Source organism: Lactuca serriola, chromosome 5, assembly GCF_051521515.1.
Source record: "Lactuca serriola cultivar US96UC23 chromosome 5, Lser_US96UC23_V15, whole genome shotgun sequence".
NCBI classification, from domain to species: Eukaryota; Viridiplantae; Streptophyta; class Magnoliopsida; order Asterales; family Asteraceae; genus Lactuca; species Lactuca serriola.
Window position 1 is genome coordinate 266,121,350 of NC_136412.1, and position 26,117 is coordinate 266,147,466.

A 26,117-nucleotide genomic window follows, 5' to 3' on the forward strand; every position below is an offset into this window, starting at 1 on the left:
AATCACCTCTTAATCGTTTATTTACACTCCTCACTCACAACAACGTTTCATCACCTTTTTTTTCAAACCATCTTGACCTCCACCACAGTCACATCGAGTATTTCAGGTTGCATACCGCAAAGTCGAAACTTCGATAAATCATAACTTCCTCATACGAAGTCAGATTTGGGCGTTCTATATATATTCGGAAACCTCGTTTCAACTACTACAACATTATCCAAAGATATTAAGTTTATTTTACACTTAAATTTTGACGCTTATTTTTATTCTTAATTAATCAAATCACATAATTAAGCAATTAAGCACAAAACACATAATACTCAAATAATACACTCTTATTATTTCAAAACGGGTTACAAAGGTTAACCTAGACTATTACATTGCTAAAAATGGAAAGCCCGGAAACACAGGCGTTACACTTAGACCCTTGGGTATAGTGAGGATAACTCACCTTGAAACTGCCGAACTGAACGACGAAAGTACAATCCTGAAGCACTGCCCTAGACTCCAACACCTATAGCCATCAATGATCCATTGACATAAATATCCAAATTACCATAATACCCTTGAAGGTGAAAAGGGTCAAATTCAAAGTCAACCTTCCTGATTGACTCTACTCGTCAAGTCAGCCCATTGACTCGCCGAGCTCTTAAACTCAGAAAACTCTCATATCACGACTCGACTCGCCGAGTCACCCCATGACTCGTCGAGTCCACCAATCTCTGAGTCTTATCCTATCCAACTCATTGAGTCACCACTCAACTCACTAATCTGAATCTTAACCAGAAGAGGTTGGGGGAGGGGGTTTCTGCGCTTGACTCACCGAGTCCAAGAACAGACTCGCCGAGTCCACGACAATCTTCATCAGACTTGCCGAGTTGTAAATCAACTCGTCGAGTCCAAGCCCATCATCATATGACTCGCCGAGTAAACCCATGAGACTCGCCGAGTCTCTTCAGTCCTTCATCCATACAGTCACTTTTTGAGCTATGCAGAGGCTCCATAATATAGATCCATCCTCCTAGGGCATGACTTTCACGTTAAGCTGTCTACTTTACGTGAGTACAAGGTGCTATTGGCCCAAAACAAGCTAGGGCTAGGGTTTAAGGAAAGAATGCTTCACAACCAAACTAAGGGCTGATGCTTTATGATTTCCTGAACCAAGGCAAGTCTAGATCTGAAGTTGCAACCTCAGATCTAGACCCATGACCCGAAATGGATCTTAAACATACTAAAGTGGCCCCAAATCCATCCATAAGTTGATCTAGAAAGGAAAGGATCAAGGTAACAACTTGTTACCTCAATAATGTGCCCAAACTGAAGTAGATTCTGGATATATACGAGTCCCTTGATGTTATACACTTGATCTACAAGCCTCCTTTGCTAGAATCTCCTTCCAAAGATTCCAAGCTCACTCCAAAGGCTCACATACGATTTTAGGGTATTCTGAATCTAAAGGGGTAACAAAGAGGCTGAGGTGAGGACTTAAGGTCCTTTAAATAGGGTGCAAACCCTAAGATTAGGATTTTCTCTTCCCAGCACCAACTCGTCGAGTCCAGCCGCTGACTCGGCGAGTTGGTCACTTAACTCGTGACCAGGTCCGACTCGACGAGTAATCGCACCTACTCGTCGAGTAGCTTCCTGAATTTACACTTTAAGCCCTTAAATCATATTTCTGAAGTTTGGGATGTTACAATATTAATTCACTGATACACAATTTATTATTTTCATTTATACACTCATTCATACTTTTAACAAAAATTTTATATAAAATATACAACTTAGTGCAATTTATTTTTTAGTTTATTACATAAAATTCACAATATAACTTAATACAATTTATTATACACTAACTCACATATTTATATAAATCAAACCCAAACTCTACCACCACCATCAACAATTGCTACCACACGCTACCACTAACCACATATGTTACCGTCGCAACCAGCATTCCTTCCGAATCAGATCTGTATATAAAATCATTGATTAATAGCTTAAATACTATATTCATAATTTAATAAACTAATTAATTCACTTATTCAGAGTTTAATACAAAATAGTTATAAAAACTAATACATTCTTATATATTTATACAACACAAAAAATAAATATATTCACAAAATTTAATCATAAATCATTTATATTTTAACACAAAGTTCATAAAAAAATTCACATCTTAATATTCAATTCATAATTCGGTATACAAAATTCACAGGTTAATATTACAAATTCACAATTTAATGCACAAAAATTATATGTTCACAGCCATATTCTCAACTTGAAACTTACATTTATATTTTTCAGATATATATATATGGTAGTGTTTTTTCAAATGTATTTACATAAATATTCACCATTTAAATTTTACATACTTTATTTAAAATTAGACAAAATCATATTTGTGTATAATATTTCTTTAATCTTATATTCTAGAAGCAAACAAAAAATTTATAAAAAAAATCACAGCTTAATACCAATCAATTCATAACTTAATATACTTAATTCATAGTGTAATACAAAAAAATCATAACTTAATATACGCAATTCACAGTTTAAACAAAAAATTCACATCTTGATATAGTAAAATATATATATATATATATATATATATATATATATATATATATATATATATATATATATATATATATATATATATATAAGTATAGGTTAATATCAACCAATTCACAACTTAATATAGTTAACTCACAGTTTAAAACAAAAACTTTACAACTTAATATAAGCAATTCATAGTTTAAACAGAAAATTCACATCTTAATGTAGTTAATTCACATCTTAATTAAATCAATTCATAGTTTAATACAAAAAAAAAGTTCACAACTTAATATAAAAAATTCATAGTTTAAACAGAAAATTCACATATTAATGCAGTCAATTCACAATTTAAAACCCAAAAATAATAACTTAATACATAAAATTTAAATTTTAATACATAAAAAATATGCATTCACAGCTATAATATCATGTCGGGTAGTCGATAATATAATACAAGAAAAATATAATATTAGTTTCAGAACGAAAGATCAAACATAATTAAAATAAATAAGTAAATTTTTTGTAATTATCTATGAAGGTTTTTATATTTTGAAAACATCTTTAAATGCATTGTTATTGAACTAAATTAAATAACAAATAAATAATTGAGACAATTTAAAATTCTTTGATTACAAATATACTTATCAACTAAATAAATTACCACCTAAATGAAATTATGTTTGGAAACTATTGAAGGAGAAGAGAATAAAAAGTCAAAAATAATTTTTATTTTTGATTTCTATAGCCAAAGCTAGTTGATGAATTACACTTTACTATGTAAAAGTAGTGATATAGTACATCTATTTTCCAGACAAGACAAATAGGTATCGACTTTTTAATTATAATCTCTTTATTTTGAGTATTTGTGTACACACCACGCACGCCAAGAAAAAAACATATACCTTAAAGATATATAATATTATTCATCGAAGAATTGGAGAAAATAAAGAATGTTATAAAGTTCTGATATTATTTTATCAGATTACAATAAACTCATAATTTAATGCAAGAAGATTCAACATTCACAACTTAACAATAGTTTAAACTAATATTAACAAAAGTAGACGACAAATGAGAGATTAAAACGTCAAATTCACAGCTTAACCCAAAGAAAAAACTATAAAAAAATGCATTAGACATAATGATGTACAATCAATTCTTACAAATCACACACCTCATCACAATTCCATGAGAAAAAGGTTATTATTTTGCTAAAAGGTGTATCCTGATATTTAAAAGGAAGAATTTCGTATATATCCTTTCTAAGCATTAAAATATCATATTTACCCAACCTAATATTTAAATATCACATTTGTCTTTTTTAATCTTTTAAAATATCATATTTACCCAAAAATACTTTTGTAATATTTAATTTTTTTAAAATATTTTAAGATCATTAAATTTGAAAAAATAAAAACTAAATAGACCATATTACCCCTAACTTTTAAATCACTCCAGGAACTTCATCTTTCTATATACATGTTGCGAACTTCTCGCATCGTTGTAATGTCAATTGCTAATTTGCTAGTTTGTTTCCTTTTTTATTTTTTATTTTTGCTTCTTTCAAAATGAAAAGGGGACTAAACTATAAATTTTATTTTGCTGTTGATTTTGTATTTCTGTAAAAGTGAAAAAAATTAAATAGCTATCATCGATTGTGCTACCAATTGCAATTTTTGTTATATGTGGTTTGGTGTTGCAACAATGGATTAAAAAAATTAAGTGTATTATAATATATTTTTTGTATTTCACTGTGACATGAAGCTGTTTGGAAACTTCAAGTTAGTTGCTGAAGAAGTTTATATGATTTGAAAGGTAAGGGTAATATCGTACATTTAGTTATTGATTTAATTTTAATGATTTTAAAATATTAAAAAAATAGATTTTGGCAAATATGATATTTTAAAAGATTAAGGAGGATAAATGTGATATTTAGATATTAAGTTTGGTACATATGATATTTTAACGTTTAATAAGGGTATATATGACATTCTCCCTATTTAAAACCACTGGTAAAACAAAATCATAACTGTATGTTCAAAATATGCATCCGAACACAAAAATTTCAAACACAAAAGAAAATCTGAAGTCATATTACCTTGATTTGAGTAAAACTCCATTGGATTTACAAAATGCTCATCGTGAAGGACATAATTTCAAATCAGGAAAGGTAGAGAGCATGAGCATCGATGAACACAATAGGAAATGCATTGATCTAAGCATAAGTTACGACTTATGAAGGCCCTTGGTGGTCGCAGAAGAACAAAATAGTTGGATGTGGTCGAAGACAAGGCAGATCTGGAGAAATCAGAGACAAAACATATCTAGAGGGCGTCAGTTTTGGTAGATCCTCATCACTTGTTGAAGTTGTAGAGCTGGAGAAAGGAGGTCGTTGATGTAAGAGCATTAGAGAAGAGATAGAATGATGGCAAACGGCCTTTTCTGATGTTTTGGCTAGGTTCAAGGTCGAAAACCAGGCACACATCAAAGATATGAAGGAGTAAAAAGTCAGATTTGGTGTTTCGGAGGTGACGGTTGTTGTTCGAGGTATATAACAATAGTTGGCAACAATGGTTACATATCTGGTGGTTGTTTGGCGTAGATCTAGACCTGAACACTTCAGATCTGTAGTATGAAATCATAGATCTAAAGGCAAATATTGTAGATCAGAGTTGGAAATCACAAATCTGGTGGGAGGAAATGTTGACGGTAAACTGGAGATGCAACGAAGAGGTGGTAACGATGGTTCCAGATTAGAAATTTGTCATTGACGGCGATAACGGTGGTGAGTTCGTCATTTGCGGTGGTGATGAGGTCGTTGTCCACGGTGCTGAGGTCATTGCCGGTGGCGGTGGCTGTAATGGTGTCCATCAGATGTACTGCCCGTAGATCCCGGCTAGTCAATTTAGAGATGATAAGCATCAAAAATGACTTTTTTATGGAAGATTATTTATAAGGATTAATCTTAACTAAGTTATAGTATATTTTACAAGGATTCCGTACATATAAAGAATGCTGAAATCCGAGTTATAACGAAGAAGTTATGACCTGTCGAAGTTTTGCGACAGAACTAACACGACACAGCGTGACGTAAAGAGTGAATTTACGATGGAGCGACATTTAGCCTTAGTGATCCAAAAAACAATTCCTAGAATACATTAAACCGCATGCGTGTTTAAAAAGAACGTCTAAATCTGACTTCGTATGAGGAAGTTACGATTTTTTGAAGTTTCGGCTTAGCAGTGTACACCCGAAGTTCGAATATGAGATCGAGGGATATTTAGCCGAAACAATCTAAATGAGAATTGAATATCTCATCGATAGTAGTGCAACGGCGGAAAGATAGACGAAAACGGACGTAAGACGAAGGAGTTATCATTTTCTAAAGAAGTTTTCCTGTCTCGGCCTACTAAAAATAATATAAAATAATATAATAAAAACAAAGTCAAAATTAGCTGACGGAGTATAAATGAAAGTTGTAGATATTGTGTTTACCTATGCGTGCATATAAAGAACGTCAAAAACGGAGCTCGTATGCGAAAGACATGAATTTCTGAAGTTCGGGGCACGAAATCCGACCCTATGTCAGAACTCACGATGTGAATATTGTGCTCACGACGTGAACTCAGAAAAACGTCACATGGACTCTGTCAGACCCCACTTGTGATGACGCATGTAGTGACGATCAAGCCTCACGACGTGAGCACTTAAAACTCACGATGTGAACCCAGAAAATTGGCCCTATAAATAGAAATCGAGGGTTAGCCGATTTTGGTTGTTCCTTCTCATCTCTCTCACTCCCGATACCCTCTTTAAGCCCTATTTTAACCCCCCAAAGCCCCGATATCACCCCAAGACCCGAAGCAAGTCCCGAAGCCCGAAGATCCCGAGAAGAAAAGACTTTCTGAGCCGAAGCTCTGCCTGCGAGAAGCCCGATGTGTGAAGATCTTCTAGTTTCACTGAAGAAATACTACTCTTAGATCCGTAGTTTTGCCTGATCATCGTCTTATCATGTGAGTGTGTAGTTACTTTCTTCTACCGTATAGATACGAAGTATTTGCTATGAAATATGTGTTATGTGTTTATACGTTGTTTGTTTACTTGATATGGTTGTTGAGTGAATGTTTTATACAGATTTTTAAATGATTTAAACTATATATGTAATTCATATCTACAAATATGTTGGGTAGAACATGGGTAGATGAAATAGTTGGTGTGTGAGGAAAGATTATTTTGAGGATGAGACGAAAGATGATATAGATCATGAGATGAGGGTGATAGTGTTGGATCAGGTCCCACTCCTCTCACTCACAAACTAAAGAAAATACTCTCTGTTTAGTATATGAGAAATATATAGAGAAAAGAAGTGTTCTTGACTCAAAAAAACTGCACACTTTATTCAATAGATATGAGACTATTTATAGCTAGTACATGCTAAACTCTAGGAGGAAATATTAAACTCACGTGCCCACCTTTCCAGCAACCATCCAACTTTCTAATCCTCCCTAATACCCGGTCCTTCATTGACACTTTCAAGCTACTACTATTTATTTAATTCACTAGATAAACTAAATACTAAAACACTACTAAAATAACAACCTATCAAGATTAAAACCCAACATTCACCCCCTAATCTTTATGATCTTTGACACGTTTCTTCATCACAACTTGACCCGGTTCTTCATCTTCCATAGTTCCTGCCTTTCTATGCATTTCTTGCTAAACTTTCGAGTTCCAAAAAAAACGGGTCTTGATCTCGTTCCTGCTTATTTTCTTCTTGCTTCTTGCTACAATCATTCTTGCTTGCTACTTGCTACAAACGAAACTTTCTACTTGCTATTGTCTGCTACTTGCTACAGAGTTCTGGTTTGCTACTTGCTACAAACCCCGCTTGCTTGCTATCTTGCCTTTCTTTTCTTGCTACTTCTTTCTTTTCTTGCTACTTCTTGCTACTTTCTTTATTGTTTACGGTTCTTGCTTAACATACAATAAAAAAAATTCTGCTGCTGCATCTTTCTTCTGATCAACAGCCTGCTTGCTTGCTATCTTTCTCCTGACCTGTTTACATAGAATTGTAATCAGACTGATTTCTTGCTATGAAAGTGGTATGAACCTGGGTGCTCTTGCTCACGAGCCACAACTACTTTTGATCCCCTGCCATACTTCTTCTCCTGCAACATTCTTTCCACCGATCATTCTTGCTAAAATCTCTTTGGGTCTTGCTGTCATCCTTCGAATCTTGTTGCTTACTTCTTACCTGCTAACAAACAACAGACTTTTGCTGCTTATCTTTCATTCTTGCTTTCTTTCTTGTATTTTTGTCTTTCTTCTTTCTTCTTTCTTCTTTCCTTCTAGCAGCCTTCGCTGCTGTAGCAGCTAATCTTCAATTCTTCATGTGATTAACATGAAATCACACCATCGCCTTCTTCTTTCGTTCTCAGCCCTACAGCCAAGGGCTGCTCCTCCTTTCTTTACACCGACTCTCAAACCTGCTTCAACCTGCTCTGATACCAAATGTTGGATCAGGTCCCACTCTTCTCACTCACAAACTAAAGAAAATACTCTCTGTTTAGTATATGACAAATATATAGAGAAAAGAAGTGTTCTTGACTCAGAAAAACTGCACACTTTATTCAATAGATATGAGACTATTTATAACTAGTACGTGCTAAACTCTCGGAGGAAATAGTAAACTCACGTGCCCACCTTTCCAGCAACCATCCAACTTTCTAATCCTCCCTAATACCCGGTCCTTCATTGACACTTTCAAGCTACTACCATTTATTTAATTCACTAGATAAACTAAATACTAAAACACTACTAAATAACAACCTATCAAGATTAAAACCCAACAGACAGGTGATAAATGAGTGAAACCTTTACCCAAACGATGGCCCCCGTCATTCAGCAGAGTAGGGATGACAACCACGGACTATTCTAGACAATCCTGTGGAACACTAGCAAGCTCGCAACTTATAGGTATTGTGGACTTGATGGTCACCGGTGTACTCTAAAAACCCATTGATATGTATTGCTAGAGGATGTCTCGGAACCAATACTGTCAATAAACGAGATAAACCCCAGCGACTATGGAGTTAGCGCCAGTTAAGTGAACCTTAGTAACTATGGAGTTAGCGCCTGTTACATAAACCTTGGTGACTATGGAGTTAGCGCCTGTTACATAAACCTTGGTGACTATGGAGTTAGTGCCTGTTACATAACCCTTGGTGACTATGGAGTTAGCGCATGTTACATAAACCTTGGTGACTATGGAGTTAACGTCTAATAGCTATGGATTTAGTACCTGATAGATAAACTTTGGTAGCAATGGACTTCGTGCCAATTCCTTAGGTAAATCCTTAGGAATGAATGAAGGAAGGATAGTCAATTCTTAGGGTAAAACCTTAAGCAATAAAGATAATAATGGGGATGGGTAATTGGGTTGACTATTTAATGATTGAATATAATAATTATAATATTGTGGGATGAAAACCCTATATGCTCACTAGGCTCCCAAGCCTGGCCCACTCAGCTTTCTTTGCATTACAGGTAATGACACAAGAGTATAAGTTGGTGTACTTGACGAGAGATTTTCGATTATAGATCAGTAGTTATAAATAACTGTTGTAAGATCTATTTTATATTGTTTATGTTTTTGGTCTGTATCGGAACATGACATCCCGAGATTTTGTTACTTAATGAAAATACATTTCTTTAAAGAAATGCTTTGATAAATTCTTATCATATTTTGTTTTGAGAACAAATTCCGCATCTGTTTTCTATAAAAGATTACTCTTATTTAAAAAACAAAGCATAAACAAATCGGTCTTTTCTGGCCATGAAATTGGGGATGTCACAGTTGGTATCAGAGCATTAGTTTAAGCGAACTAGGAATTTGTAGGATTTTTATACTTAAACTTAGAATTCTAAGCAATGATTGTGAGATGAGTGTTTACCATATTTTAGACACGAGCACTAGTATATTTTAGGAAATATTCCTAAAATACTTTTATGTGCTAAATGATATATGTTTGCCTTATATGCTATTATTTGTTTGGATCTATGGTCTATTGCTGACCGGATCTAGAAATTTTATGTGCTCAGGATTCTAAACCAATAATTACGATATTAGAACTGGCATGTAATTTTTCGGAGTAATAAGGAGGATTACACGTCTAAACCTTCCTCAATCTATATTCTTGCCCGGTACACCGGACGTCTGCTTGAGTGTACATAAACGTTATGGTGAAGACTCGCAGGGAATTGAGTAAATGGAGGAAATGAATGGCTTATGATAGTAAATGACACCTATCGGAAGATATCGTAAGAGTGGTATCTTGCCTTTAGTTTATATCTGATAAAAGAATAGTACGTTTAAAGGAGTACGGTACGTCTAAAGTGCACCTTCGATTGGCAGAATGATGGAACGGTTGGTGTAATTCTTGAAGTTGTCCTATCGCCTGGAGTTTCCATCACTAACCGAGTTGAAGTAGAATTGATGATTGAAGATATGAACGGAAGAAGTCCTAGTAGAGTCTAGGAAAATTTTTATGATTAACTGGACACATTCGTATGTGTTAAATTGTTTTGTGATTTTAGGACTTGGGGACTGCGACACAATACTTGGGAAGAGTATGAGTAGGTGTGAATAGTAGTAGAGATCTATACTACTGGAAGCACAGGACTCATGCTTGGATCAGGGAAAGTCACAAGATTACCAAGAAGCTAGTGATTGGCCACGTTTTATTTAAGTATGTATTTACCATTGTTTCAGTAGTGACTAAGAAGATGTTTGATATTTTGACCCTAGCAGTCATATCAAATTGAGTCCGACTACGATGAGTTTGTTACGTGGTTCAGAGAACCAAATTCGAGGTAGCATTTGACGCAAGTCGGAAGATTGAAATTCATGCGATAGATAGCATCACGCTCGTTGTTAAGGAAGCTTGTAGCTAGAAATGCTACATGTAAAAATGTGATTATATCACATTAGAATATGAAGGAAGGTATATTCCATTCTGGAATTTGACTCCAAGAGACTTAAGTCTAAGCGTTGCATCATCCGATGAGAGGTCATTAGAACACGACCCATCGGTCTGTTACAATAGATAAAGGAAAGTACTTATTCTAAGAAGAAGAATGAGTCCTCAATAAGGATTTATCTTGTAACTATTAGGTTTCGATTGAAAGTCCAATATAGTACGAAGGGCAGGTGCAAGATTGAGCATCGCCTGCAGTCAAGAAGTCCAAGAGTAGATACTCATTCGAAGAAACATAGAAGTTACGATTGATACCTAGGATGGAAAGATAACGTAGGGAATCATTATACAAGCCCCATTTTCGTTGATGATGACGAGACGTAATCATCTTAAGGGTGACATAATTGTAACGCCCGTAGATTCGGGCTAGTCAATTTAGAGAGGATAAGCATCAAAAATGACTTTTTGATGGAAGATTATTTAGAAGGATTAATCTTAACTAACTTATAGTATATGTTACAAGGATTTTGTGCATATAAAGAACGCAGAAATCCGAGTTATAACGAAGAAGTTATGACATGTTGAAGTTTCCCGACAGAACCGACACGACACAACGTGACGTAAATAGTGAATTTACGATGGAGCGACATTTGGCCTTAGTGATCCAAACGAAATCCGTATAATACATTAAACCGCGTGCGTGCATAAAAAGAACGTCTAAATCTGACTTCGTATGAGGAAGTTATGATTTTTTGAAGTTTCGGCTTAGCAGTATACAGCCCGAAGTTCGAATATGAGATCGAGCGATATTTAGCCGAAACAATCTAAATGAGAATTGAATATCTCATCGATAGTAGTGCAACGGCGGAAAGACAGACGAAAACGGATGTCAGACGAAGGAGTTATGATTTTCTAATGAAGTTTTCCTATCCCGACCTACTAAAAATAATATAATAAAAATAAAATCAAAATTAGCCGACAGGGTATAAATGAAAGTTGTAGATATTGTTTTTACCTACGTGTGCATATAAATAAACTCAAAAACGGAGCTCGTATGCGAAAGATATGAATTTCTGAAGTTCGGGGCACGAAATCTAAACTTGTGTCAGAACTCATGACGTGAACTTAGAAAAACGTCACCTGGACTCTGTCAGACCCCACTTGTGATGACGCATGCAGTGACGATCAAGCCTCACGACGTGAGCACTTAAAACTCACGACGTGAACCCAGAAAATTGGCCCTATAAATAGAAATCGAGGGTCAGCCAATTTTGGTTGCTCCTTCTCCTCTCTCTCACTCCCGATACCCTCTCGAAGCCCTATTTTAAACCCCCAAAACCCCGGTATCATCCCGAGACCCGAAACAAGTCCCGAAGCTCGAAGATCCTGAGAAGAAAAGAGTTTTTGAGCCGAAGCTCTGCCTGCGAGAAGCCTGTTGTGTGAAGATCTTCTAGTTTGACCAAAGAAATACTACTCTTAGAGCTGTAGTGTTGCCCGATCATCATCTTATCATGTGAGTGTGTAGTTACGTTCTTCTACCGCATAGATATGAAGTATTTGCTATGAAATGAGTGTTATGTGTTTATACGTTGTTTGTTTACTTGAGATGGTTGTTGATTGAATGTTTTATACAAATTTTTAAATGATTTAAACTATATATGTAATTTATATCTACAAATATGTTGGGTAGAACATGGGTAGATGAAATAGTTGGTGTGTGAGGTGATAAATGAGTGAAACCTTTACCCAAACGATGGCCCCCGTCATTCAGCAGAGTAGGGATGACAACCACGGACTATTATATCCACGCGAAGGCGGGAACGTACTCTACAACTTTCGTTTAGACTCTATCGACTAATTTTTACTTTATTTTATAAGTTACATTATTAACAGGCCGGGACAGGATTGGTCCGTTAAATTCTCATAACTTCTTCATCCGATTTCTGTTTTCGCCCATCTTTTTCTCATTACGCTACTCTTAACAAGATATTTGATTCTCGTTCAGGTCGTGTCAGCTAAAAATCACTCGATCTAATATTCGAATTTCGGGCTGTACACCGCTAATCCGAAACTTCGAAAAATCATAACTTCTTCATACGAAGTCAGATTTGGGTGTTCTTTTTATCGATGTTCTTAGTTTAAGATACTCTATAATTTTCGTTTATATTGCTAAGGCTAAAACTCGCTCTATCGTAAATTTACAATTTACGCTTTCTGGTGCCGTGTCGGTTCCTTCGCGAAACTTCGACGGGTCATTACTTCTTCGTTATAACTTGGATTTCGGCGTTCTTTATATGTACGGAAACCTTGTGACATATTATAAAACTTGGTTAAGATTATTTATTCTTAATAATCTTTTGTCGAAAAGTCGTTTTCGACCCCTATTGCCTCTAAATTGACTAGCCCGGATCTACGGGCGTTACAAACAACAACTGTAAGCACAAAGCTTGGTGAGTCCCTAGATGTACCTTTCAATATTCTTCTCTTTCGGGGTCACCATTCCTAGGAAAAGGTTTCCAAGGTCATTGAATCGTGAGGTGTAGGCACCTACTTCTGATCCTTTCATGACAAAGTTCCAAAGCTCATGCTCTAGAGCTTGTATCTCCTATCGGGGATAATACTCCTTGGTCATTATCTGCTTTAGAGATTCCCAACCCATGGCATAAGATTTAGTGATTCCTATGGATTTCGCATGGTTATTCCACCAAGTTAAAGCGGACTCCATCAAAATGCAGATAGCGTACTTAACTCGATAGTCATCGGGGAAAGCACTGATGTGAAAGCCTGCCTCAGTCTTTTCTATCCAACGGGATAGACCAATGACTCCTTCAGTGGCGTAGAAGGATCGAGGCTTGCAACTCATGAAATCCTTATAGGAGCGGTGTCTGGGGTTGTTTCGGTGAGTTGTAGGAGTCCCACTTCGACTATTCCCAATGTTTCCATTTAGGGATGCTTCTTATGCTACCAAGGCTGTAGCTATTCCTTGTGCGAGCATGTTCTGCATCATAGTAGAATCTATTTTGAATGCTAGGTTTACATTTGTTACTTCTGGGTCTCCTCCTTGGTTTGGAGTCTCCACTGATGTTTGAGTTACTGGTGGGGTTTGTTGGTTATGTACTTTAACATTCCTACGGTGCACATGCAACCCTAATGCTTTGGATCTAAGTTTTCTCTAATTATACATGCAATATTGGTTTCCAAAGCATGAAGCCTAAAATAGCATTAAAAATTTGATATATGAATCATAAAACTAGTTAGACGATTACGTTTTGATGTAGCCAGTAGAACTTTAGCCTTTCGGAGCTTAGCACCTCAAGTGTGATGCTTGAAATGTCTTACAACAAACCAAGAACAAAAGGAGTAACTTGATATAGAGGTTAAGGAGTACAAAATCGGCTATCTTCTACTTTAGTGTGCATGAAGGGTCGATTTTAGGGAGTTAGGGGTTACTTTTATAGTTTAGGATTTCATCCATGCAACCCATAATTCACCATGAGTCTTCACATTACATAGGGCTTTTGGGCTAAACCTATATGGACTCTCATATAGGTTTAGTCCAACCCTAGTCAACATGGATCATGGGCCTAACTATAAGAATTACTGATTTACCTAATCAGTCCCCATAACTTTAATCAGTCTCTTTTGATCGCTATATTAATTCCAAATTAATTCTGACCAATACTAATTAAATAATGTGATTTCTCAATTAATATATTATACTTATAATATATTAATAAATCACAATAACCTCTTTTCAAATATCCATCCTATCAAATTATTCCAGAGAGTTGCAACCTAAAAGGACCATGCTATTTTTCGGGTTAAGTACATACCAATTATAGTTATGGGCTTAGACACGTAATCCAACAGTCTCCCACTTGGATAAGTCTAATAACTATAATTGCAAATGTAACTTCAAAATCCGATTAGCAATCATAGATCTCTAAACCCGTTTTCGAATCCTGATGCGTCCTTTAGATAAGGGATCATATAATCCTCTGTTCTTCAAGATATCATGCGGACAAGTACATGGAACCTAGTCATAGTTATTGTCCAACAGTTTGTTTCCCGATTTCTGATTTGTCTAACATAGAACTTAATTGAACACATTAATTGAGTCCTGACCGGGCCTGACACATAAGTCAAAAAAAATCATCGAGGGGTCCAATATATCGCTTTTAATCCTCTTAGGATAAAAGGAACAGATAAACTTCGACCTATATGCTTGTACCAACTACTCGTTAAATCATACACAACAACATGTTTTATAACATCAAGTTACTAATGTGTTTTCGCACTATCAATGTACAACCAATTCATAATCAACAACTCATATATCTTGGTTTGAAGATTATACAATATTATCATCTCACAATCACTCGTGATACATTTCATGAAGTTATTCATGTGAGCGTGGGTTTAGTCCAATACTCAAATCTTATTTCAAGAGCATTTATGAATGTTTGTAGCAAACTTTGCTATGTATAACACCTTAGACAATCTTACAAAAACCCATTCATGACAGTCTACTTTCATAACCTACTTCCAAAGTATGATCGACTGTGGATAGTTTGAATAATCTTATTATTCTGGAAGTCAAAACATGCAAAATGAAACAATAGTAAACAATTGACACAAGATAGTAGCTTTACTTATAAATAAAACTTCTTTTATTCAATCATAAAATGTCAATTACAATTTAGCTATTACAAGTTTCTAAATATCATCCTTCAGCCCAATACTAATTGCATGATGTGAGTACTTATCCCTGCTTAGTCCCTTTGTAAGGGGATCCGTTGGGTTCTCTTTTGACGATATCCTCTTTACTACGAGGTGGTCTTCTTCTACTTGATGTCGTATAAATTGATATTTTATGCCGAAGCATATGGTACCAGACTCATATTTGCTATCTTTTCATCTATACTCGGACTCTGAGCCTTGCTCAGTTTGGTATTGATCTGGATAGGTAATTCACATTTGTTGGAATTCTCCATGCTGAAACATTTCAATACTTTGTCCAAGTAGGTACTTTGACTAAGTCCTATTAGTCTTTTGTAGTATGTCATCCACATACAACACCAAAAAGCTAACTATACTCCTACTAGCTTTGATATATACACAAGACTCATCCTCGCTTCTCGAAAAACCAAACTCTTTGACTTTCTCATCGAAACAAAGATTCCATCTGCGAGATGCTTGCTTTAATCCATAGATGGATTTTTCAATCTTACACACTCTATTAGGGTACTCTGCATTAACAAAACCCTTTAGCTGATGCATGTAAACATCTTCAGCCAACTTCTCATGAAGGAAAGCGGTTTTGACATCCATTTTCCATATTTCATAATCATGAAATGCAGCTATGGTTAGCATAACCCTTATTGATTTAATCTTCGTTACTGGTGAGAAGGTCTCATCATAGTCAACTCCAAGAGTTTGAGTAAAGCCCTTCCCATCCATGTCGGTCTTTTTCTTGAAGATCCATTTGCACCCGACTGTCTTACGACCCGGTACATTGTCAACCATGTTCCAAACTTGATTGTTATACATGGATTGTATCTCGCTGTCCATAGCCTCCTTCCATTTCATAGACTCGGGGCCTACCATGGCTTCCTTGTAGTTTTTAGGTTCATCCAAATTTAGCAGTGTACTATCACTGATAAATGTATCACCTTCAGTAGTAATATTGAAGCCATAAAAGTCAGGTGTCATTCTAACTCTACTGGAACATCTCAGAGGTAAGGAATCATCAATTAGATCAACAGGATTTTTCTCCTCAGGTTGAACACTAGTGTTTGAGGTTCCTTCATCACTTAACTCTTGAAGCTCTTCAAGGTCAATTTGCCTCCCACTGTCCTCTTGGTATATGAGTTCTCTCGTGAAAGACTCCTCTCCTCGAAACGAAGACAACATTGTCACTCAGTCTATAGAAGAGATATCTGAAGGATTTATGTGAGTAGCTGATGAAAATACATCGCTCACAGCGAGGTTCAAGATTTTCGTGAGTCTCTCATCTTACGAAAGCCTTGTAACCCCAAAACCTTGATATGTGCTAACGAAGGAACCTTCCATGTCCACATTTTGTGAGGTGTTTTGGCAACCTTTTTAGTTGGGACTAGATTAAGGATATGGGCGACAGTCTCTAAGGCATACCCCCAAAATGAGATAGGTAACGAAGCTCGACTCATCATGGAACGAACCATGTCCAACAAGGTCTGATTACGCCTCTCAGCCACACCATTCAACTGTGGTGTCCTAGGAGGTGTCAATTTTGAAAAAATTCCACATTCGTTAAGATAGTCAAGGAACTCAATACTAAGATACTCATCACCTCGATCAGATCGGAGCAACTTTATCTTCCTGCCTAACTGATTATCCACTTCCTGCTTAAACTTATTGAATTTCTCAAAGGTTTCTGACTTATGCTTGACTAAGTAGACATATCCATATCTACTGTCATCATCAGTAAAAGTCACATAGAACTGGTTAGCATCCCTTTGTGGCAGTTCTGAAGGGCCCACACACATCAGTATGTGTGAGATCCAACAAAGCCTCACCCCTAGCACAAGTACCGGTGAAGGGTGACTTAGTCATTTTCCAAGCAAACAAGATTCATATGTGTCATCTAACTTTAAGTTAAATGACTCCAAAACTCCATTCTTTTGGAGTTGGTCTATGTGCTTCTTGTTAACATGTCCAAGATGACAATGCTATAAGAATGCTTTGTCCAAACCGTTGGACGAATCGATATGCAACACATTATTTCCTAAGTTATCTATAACTATCACAGTTTCATATATACCATTACAAAGAAATGCTTCAAACTAAAAAATTCCATTATTATAAGCATTTATTGAACCAATTTCATTATTAAACGAAAAAGTAAAACCTTGTTTATACAAACCATGAAAAGAAATAATATTTATCGCCATATCAGACGACTCGCAACAATTATTCAATTCTAAATTTAACCCACTACTAAGAAATAAAGAATAAACTCCAATCTTGGTGACAAACGACTTTTTCCTATTCCCCATTATCAAGTTCATCTTCCCATGCTCCACATTCCTACTTCTTTTTTAGACCCTGCAAATCTGAACAAATGTGAAAACTACATCCTGTATCAAGGACCCAAGAATTAGCATGTGATGACTTATTAGACAGAATAGTGTAAATACCTGCAAAGGTGGGCTTGATCTTCCCATCCTTTATGTCCTGCAAGTATTTGGGGTAGCTTCGTTTCTAGTGCCCTTTTTCATGACAATGAAAGCACTCTGCTTCCTTTGGGTTAGGAGAGGGTTTAGCAGAACCAACTTTGGTCCCACTAGAAGAGGATCCATCATGGTACTTTCCCTTGTGGCTCTTAGAATGAGCCTTCCTCTTCTTTCCCTTCCCATGTCCAATTGCCAAGACAGGGGAAGCAACAGTAGGAGTAGGTACAACAAATTTTCCTTTCAAACTGCTTTCAGCAGTTCTCAAAAGACCTTGAAGCTTGCTTAGAGTGACATCCTCCTTGTTCATATGATGAGTCATATGGAAATGATCGTAACAAGGAGGCAAAGAGTGTAGGATAATGTCAATGGCCAACTCTTCATCGAAATTGACATTCAATTTTAGCAAGCGGTCCACAAACCTTTTCATCTTCTACAAGTGGGTCGTGATAGACTCTCCATCCTTCATTTTGGTAGTAATCATGGAGGCAATGATTTCATACCTTTTCCGGCCGAGCACTTTGATGGTACCTTTCCATCAAATCTTGGTGCATTTCATAAGGCCAAAAGTCCTCATAAGACTTTTGAAGCTCAACGGTCATGGTAGCAATCATGATACACGACACCTTTGTCGCGTCCCTCTCATGAGTCTTATACTCAACAATCTATTCGGGAGTAGCAGTGTTTCCATCAATCTTCTTTATCACTTTGTCGATAACATATTCTTTGTCATCGTACCTAATGGTCATGCGGATGTTTCGAATCCAATCATTGAAGTTCGATCCATCAAAGATGACCCTCCCATATAAGTTCATGAGGGAGAAAGAGCCGGAAGGGAATGGGTTGGAAGCATTGTTTGAAGTAGACATCTGAAAAGAAAGATAAAGTTTAGATTAGATGAGAGTCCTTAATATAACACCCAAAATGAAATATTAAGTCTAGGACCCAGCACAATATTCTACAATTCGAAAGAGGGATGTCGTAATCCAATTGTAAAACATTTGAAGGTAGGTAAATGACGATTTACCAATTTCCACCAAGAAAAAACAAAAATGAAGATTTAGGTTTTAAATGAATTGAAATTCCTAGATTCTTTTGAGATATATTGAACTTTTCAATGGCATGTTTAAATCTTGATTATGCCCTTCAAGTGTGTCACTGGGATACCGAGGATCACAAACACGGTGTGAATAACCATGCAAATGTGCTTGGTACTCTTGGTGTTACATCTCACTTGATCAATGTGCCGGTTAACCACACACACTCCATTGATCCATGATTAACATCAAGCTACCCTTTGCCACCCTCGTTATTCCTAAATTAGTGTGCCTATTAACCACACACGCTCCACTAACCACTTAGCAAGGTGCAAAGTGCAATTTCCATGGGATAGCACCATTTTTCACATTTTTCCTAAAGTAACTAAGATTGGGAATTTATAAAGGTTTAGTTACTCTATTATATCATTATACTTATTAATGAGGATTAATGTCCTATCCTACCCGTTCGGCTAACGACCCTCCAACAGTCAAGGAAGCGGTAGGTGAGAGTGGACACCCATTAAACCACATAGGCAGTAACCTTATACCCCCTTATAGACCGGCTTCATGAATGAGGCCTACTAACAGTAAGATTGACTTGTCTTATATATATATATATATATATATATATATATATATATATATATATATATATATATATATATATATATATATATATATATATATATATATATATATATATAATATTAAACTTTAATATTACAATAATATAGGGTTGAATTTTAAACTTTTAAAATTATAAGGTTTGGAATTAAAGTTTCATAAATAAGACTTTTCAAATTCCAAAACTTAAGGGGTAAGTTTTGAAACTCTTCAAAACCTCTTAAGTTTTAGAATTTATGTTACATAAAAGAGACTTTCCAAGTTCCATAACTTGAGGACAAGTTATGAAACTTTTCATGGCTTTTGGAATTCTACAAACTAAAGATTTAATGCTTCATGAATAGGACTTTTCATATTTCATAACTTGAGTATAAAATTATTCAAGAAACATTTAGATCAATTTAACTAATCATATTATCATATAATTTATCATTCACCAATTTACCTAATTTAGTTCATGTAGCATGACAATTTCTAATTCTACAAATAATTAGTTTTTTTTTTCACAAAATCATGTAATTATCTTAAAATTGTCAATCATCATGATATTGGATGGGGATAATCATTACCTTATTAGTAAAATCAAATTTTATGAGCTAAAACAATTTGTGGTAATGATCCTAATCCAAAACAGGCCAAAAACTCAAAATTTCCTGCCAACAGATAACCCAACTCGTCGAGCTAGGCAATGGACTCGATGAGTTCATGGGCAAATTCATCCAACTCGACAGCCTAAACTAGCATACAAAATTTGATATATTAATCGTAAAACTAGTTAGATGTAATATCCCCCTCTGGCACGTATCATAATATTGTCCGCTTTGGGCCACTCGGCACAAGGACTTCCTAGGGGGTCACCCATCCTGGTACTACTCCCGCCCGAGCACGCTTAACCGCAGAGTTCTTATGGGATCTGCTGCCCTCACAGATTTAAAACACGTTGTGATAGGGAAGGTGTCCACACCCCTTATAAGGAATGCTTAGTTCTCCTTCCCAGCAGATGTGGGATCAGATCTAACCCACTTTCACCCCCCATTATAGGGTTCGACGTCCCCATCGAACACATCGACTCGTGCTCTGGCTCTGATACCATTTGTAACATCCCCCTCTGGCACGTATCACAATATTGTCCGCTTTGGGCCACTCGGCACAAGGACTTCCCAGGGGGTCACCCATCCTGGTACTACTCCCGCCCGAGCACGCTTAACTGCAGAGTTCTTATGGGATCTGCTGCCCTCATGGATTTAAAACACGTTGTGATAAGGAAGGTGTCCACCCCCTTATAAGGAATGCTTAGTTCTCCTTCCCAGCCGATGTGGGATCAGATCTAACCCACTTATATAATGGGGGGTGAAAGTGGGTTAGATCTGATCCCACATCGGCTGGGAAGGAGAACTAAGCATTCCTTATAAGGGGTGTGGACACCTTCCCTATCACAACGCGTTTTAAAGCCGTGAGGGCAGCAGATCCCATAAGAACTCTGCAGTTAAGTGTGCTCGGGCGGGAGTAGTACCAGGATGGGTGACCCCTTGGGAAGTCCTCGTGGCGAGTGGCCCAAAGCGGACAATATTGTGATACGTGCCAGAGGGGGATTTTACATTAGAAGATTACCTTTTGATGTAGCGAGTAGAACTTTGGCCTTTTGGAGCTTAGCACCTCAAGTGTGATGCCTCAAGTGTCTTACAACAAACCAAGAATAAAAAGAGGAACTTGATATAGAGGTTAAGGAGTACAAAAATCGGCTAGCTTCTACTTTAGTATACATGGGGGACCAATTTTAGGGAGTTAGGGGTTACTTTTATAGTCTAGGATTTCATCCATGCAAACCCTAATTCACCATGAATCTTCACATTACATAGGCCTTTTGGGCTAAACCTTTATGGAATCTCATATAGGTTTAGTCGAACCCTAGTCAACATGGATCATGGGTCCAACTGTAAGTATTACTGATTTACCTAATCAGACCCCGTAACTTTAATCAGTCTCTTTTGATCACTAAATTAATTCCAAATTAATTCTTGACCAATACTAATTAAATAATGTGATGTCTCAATTAATATATTACTAAATCACAATAACCTCTTTTTAAATATCCATCCTATCATATTATTCCAAAGAGTTGCAACCCAAATGGACCATGCTATATTTCGGGTCAAGTACATACCAATTATAGTTATGGGCTTAGACACCTAATCCAACAGGGTTCTCCTCTGGTTGCCTCGGGGAGTTGGTGGTGGACGAACTCACGGTTCCATTCGTGGGGACTTTGTCCTAATATGTTCAAAACGGACATGTTAAGTTGTGTTAATACTATGAAGTCCTAACAAGTATGTATGGGATGCATTTTATGATAGCGTATTTCTATAGTTTGTTCATAAAATCCTACAGATTACAAGAAGAAGGGGATTGATTTAAAATCGTCTAGATTTCCAATGATAAGGAGAAGGTGATTGGTTCAGAAATCTTTAAGATTTTTGAATGTTAGAAAGGGATTTTATTTGCTAATGATTTTGAAATGTATTAGTGTTTTAAAATGTATAAATGGATTCTAAGGTTGCTGTAGCGAATCTGGAGAACATCTTTCTATCTCTAAAACTCTGAACCGTTGTAGTCTGTCAAACTCCTTGCTCAAGGTTGGTAATGCACAGGCCCGACCATAAATAACATAGGTGCGCGTTCCAGATTTATTATGGTACAACTTATGTACCATACTAACCCTAATTTAGGCGTCTGGCCTAAAGGGTTGAGTTGGTAGTTCTAGTTGAAGGGATGTTTAAAATTTTCTTAAGTATTCTCATCGTTGGTCAGAGTATATATAAACTCTTATATATTATGATTGGTGGGGTTTATAATATTATTAAATTTTATTTTGTTCTTCCCGACTACCGAGCACAGATGACGGCTAGGCATCAAACGCCGTAAGTAGTCGAGAAGTAGTGTTTTTATTAATAATACTTTTATTACATGCTATTTTGCTATAGTTGTATTCCTCTATTGAGGATATGAGTTCTCAATAGCCAATTTAGCTCTAATATCATTCTATCACACCCCCAGCCAAGGCGAAACATGCCGGGAGTGCGACTAAGTTCATGGATCACATATAAATTGAATATATAGCACAAGTACAACGATAAATAAAACAACATTTATATTTCATCATAAGGTTTGAATACACGGTTCTTAAAAATGATAACATATAGTAGTTGCCTTAAACAAGTAGGCAGATAACCAAAAACTAGATAGCTAAGTCGTCTGTAATCCACGACTAATCTTCTGTCTGAAAGCTTGTGTATTGATCTCCTGAGAATACATGTAAGTTTGAGGGTCAACACAAAGGTTAGTGAGTGTCACAGATTTTCTGCTTAACCGCAGTATAATACTTTAAAAAAAGTCTAAAAATTATTACCTTTGTAAGAAGAAGGTGTTGGGAAAATGTTTGATGAGATAGAAATATAAACCATGGTTGCTAGATAACAAAAGTCTAGTCCAGTTTATAGTAACGAATTTGTACTGATAGACATATAAACTATGGTTTCTAGGTTAATCAAAGTCTAGTCTAGTTTATAGTAATGAATTTGTACTGATAGACATATAAACTATGGTTTCTAGGTAATAAACATCTAGTCAAGTTTATAGTAACAGGATGGTACGGATAACAAATAAACAGACAAATAGATATACAAATAAAGTTATCTTCCAGGGTTGTACTTGGCAATCGTAGATACAGATAAATAGATAGATGACAACTATATTTGATAAGTGTAAGAAAAATAAACGTACGATTCTTGTTTAAAAAATTGATAAAACCTAGAGTACAAGCACATATGCGAGCCTAAGATACGAGTTCTATAACTGGTATAAATATACATATTTTTATTTTTGTATATATATGAGACATATTGAAACTACCAAGTTGATAACCGTCTATACAGTCATAGAACAATCGTAGTCGGAACATATATGTAATTTTTCTTAGTTGTATTATCTTAACGACATAACATATGTAATTATTGATGTTTAAAACGGTTTTGTTTACTTAAAATTTAAGCGTTTAAACAATTATTTCTAAAACTGGTAATGCATTTACACAAAATGATGATATTTCATGTGTATTTTGTATGATAAATATTACTTAGTACACGTACTACCATGTACAGACGAGGTCCAGACATGAAACACTGAGGATAGGACTATTTTGGCGTTATAGCACTTCTGAAATCCAGCAACCCATGTGGCCCTTCAAACTAGATTCCTCGTACCGTAAGTAGTAGCATAGTAAATACTATTTTGTGTGATTTATATTGCATAAAAATGGGGACGGTGTTTGTATAAACAAAGCATTTAGGAAAATATATGTAATATATAGTTATAAGTAGTACATGTATTCCCCCCCCCCTGTAACGCCGTAAAAATTCAAACAAATTTTCACATTTTAAAAACAATTCAATTCACAATATTGTAAAACATATTGTTCTTATATTCCACATAAGTCAAAATCCCAAGATCATAACATATCAATAAAATCTCCGCATGTGTGTGTGTACTGATCATGTCGGCGCCTTCCCGCGATCCTCACTAGTACCTAAAACACATAACACCAAACACTGTAAGCACGAAGCTTAGTGAGTTCCCCGAAATACCACATATAACACATACTAGCCACTCGAGGCTATAACTCTGCTTGGGCCCTAACTCTGTGGACCCTCTTGTCCTAGCACTGTAAACCTTCCGGTTTAAACTCTGATATACTATAATATACACACGGCATAGATCACATAGAAATAATGCAATGCAACACATCACATAAATAGCATACAATAACTCTGTCACATACTCTAAGTACCACTCATGGTAAAGTGTAGTGAGAAGACTCACCTCGGATGTTTCGGTAATATCTCGCTCGCGTAACACTGATCTAGCCTCTGCCTAAACACATAAACGATCATCTTAATTAATAACGGCTCTCCAGGCTAGACTAAATCCTCACACGTCCTCTAAGAAGGCTAAAAGACCATTTTACCCTTCCAATAGTCCACAAGTCCAATTGTTGACCAAACCCTAAAAGTCATCGGTTAACCCTTTGACCAGACTCGCTGAGTGCACAATTGTGACTCGGCGAGTTCAGTCATGAACTCAAGTCCTCAAGATCCCCAATGGCTCACCGAGTCACTTCTCTAACTCAGCGAGTCACCAATTGAGTGATTCTTGGGGAAAATTTATCCTACTCGCCGAGTTTGTTCTTGGACTCTGCGAGTTCATGCCATGCTCAAACTCAAATAACCTCCTGAGGTCAGATCCGTTCCTCTAACCCATAGATCTGGCCTTCTTAAGCAATACAAACACGTAAAGTCTGGATCTTGATGCCCATGCAAAGACCTAGTGGCTCTATTTGAAGAAATGGCCTCAAAATGCCACCCGAAGCTCATAACTCCCAATGAAACCAATAAAGATCAAGGAGTTAAGGTCTCTGGACCTATTTGGATCCAGATCCAAAGTCTCAACACAAGAAGGGACCAATTTCTCCACAATCCATACTCTAAAAGGGCTAGAAACCCTAACTCTCAAAGACTAACACCAAAACTGAAGAAGGATCGAATATATACCTCAATATGAAGTCCCTAGACTCTAAAATCCATAGAATAGCACCCTCTTCAGTTCTCTCTTGCCTTGGCCACCTTCTTCTTGCAAAAACGCCCACACAAGGATCAAAAATGGCCTCTTCTTCCTCACAAACGCTCTAGATCTCTTAGGGTTTCACTCAGGAGTCTGGTAGCCGCAAATGGTGGCTATAAGCCCCTTTAAATAGGTTCCAAACACCGAGAATTAGGGTTTCATTAAACAGCATGGACTCGCCGAGTCCACGAATGGACTTGCCAAGTCCGCCATTAAATCAGTCCGACCATGCGCGATCCAACTCGGCGAGTCTGAGCGCCTACTCGCCAAGTCCCTCTCCAAAACTCAATATAAATGAATAAAATAAGATACTTGGGAATCCGGATGTTACACCCCCCCCCCCCCGAGAATATTTAATAGTGGGGCCGTAACACTCACCTCGATATGCGGTTAACAAGTGGTTTTTGAGTGCGAGAATGAGGTGTGATGTGAATTTGAACTTCCAAGATTTGATTAGTCTTGATGATTGAAGAAACTAGAGAAGTCTTTGGTGATGATGGAAGACACCCAAAGTGGTAAAAATTACGAGGTGTAGAAGTTCCAAGGTTGGATGAAATTCCGCGGCTATAGAATCCCGAGGTGAAAAATGACCCAAAGTTGCTAAAATCCGAAATTGGTGGTGAACTCCGAAGTGGAGCTCCGAAATCAGAAGGGTTCCAAATAGGTAGAAGGTTCGAAGTCAAAGGGCTCCAAAATGGTTTGAAATCCGAAGTCAGAAGGTTCGAAGTAGCTAGAAATTCCGAAGTCAGATGGTTCCAAAGTTGAAGAAGGATTCAAAGCTCAGTAGGCTCTGAATCTGAATAGTGAATTCCTAAGCTGAAGAAGGATCCGAAGTCAGCAGGTTGTTCTTGGTTTTCTTCTCCTTTTTAGAGTTAATTCGACCAAAGGAAGGGTTAGAATGATATGGGTGTTTAAGGAAAAGGTTAGAAGTGTGGTGTTTGTTACTAAGAGAGATTCGGGAGAGATTTGCAAGACTCGAGAGAGATTTGGGAAAGATCTGAGAGAGATTCACAAGAAACTTGAGAGATTAG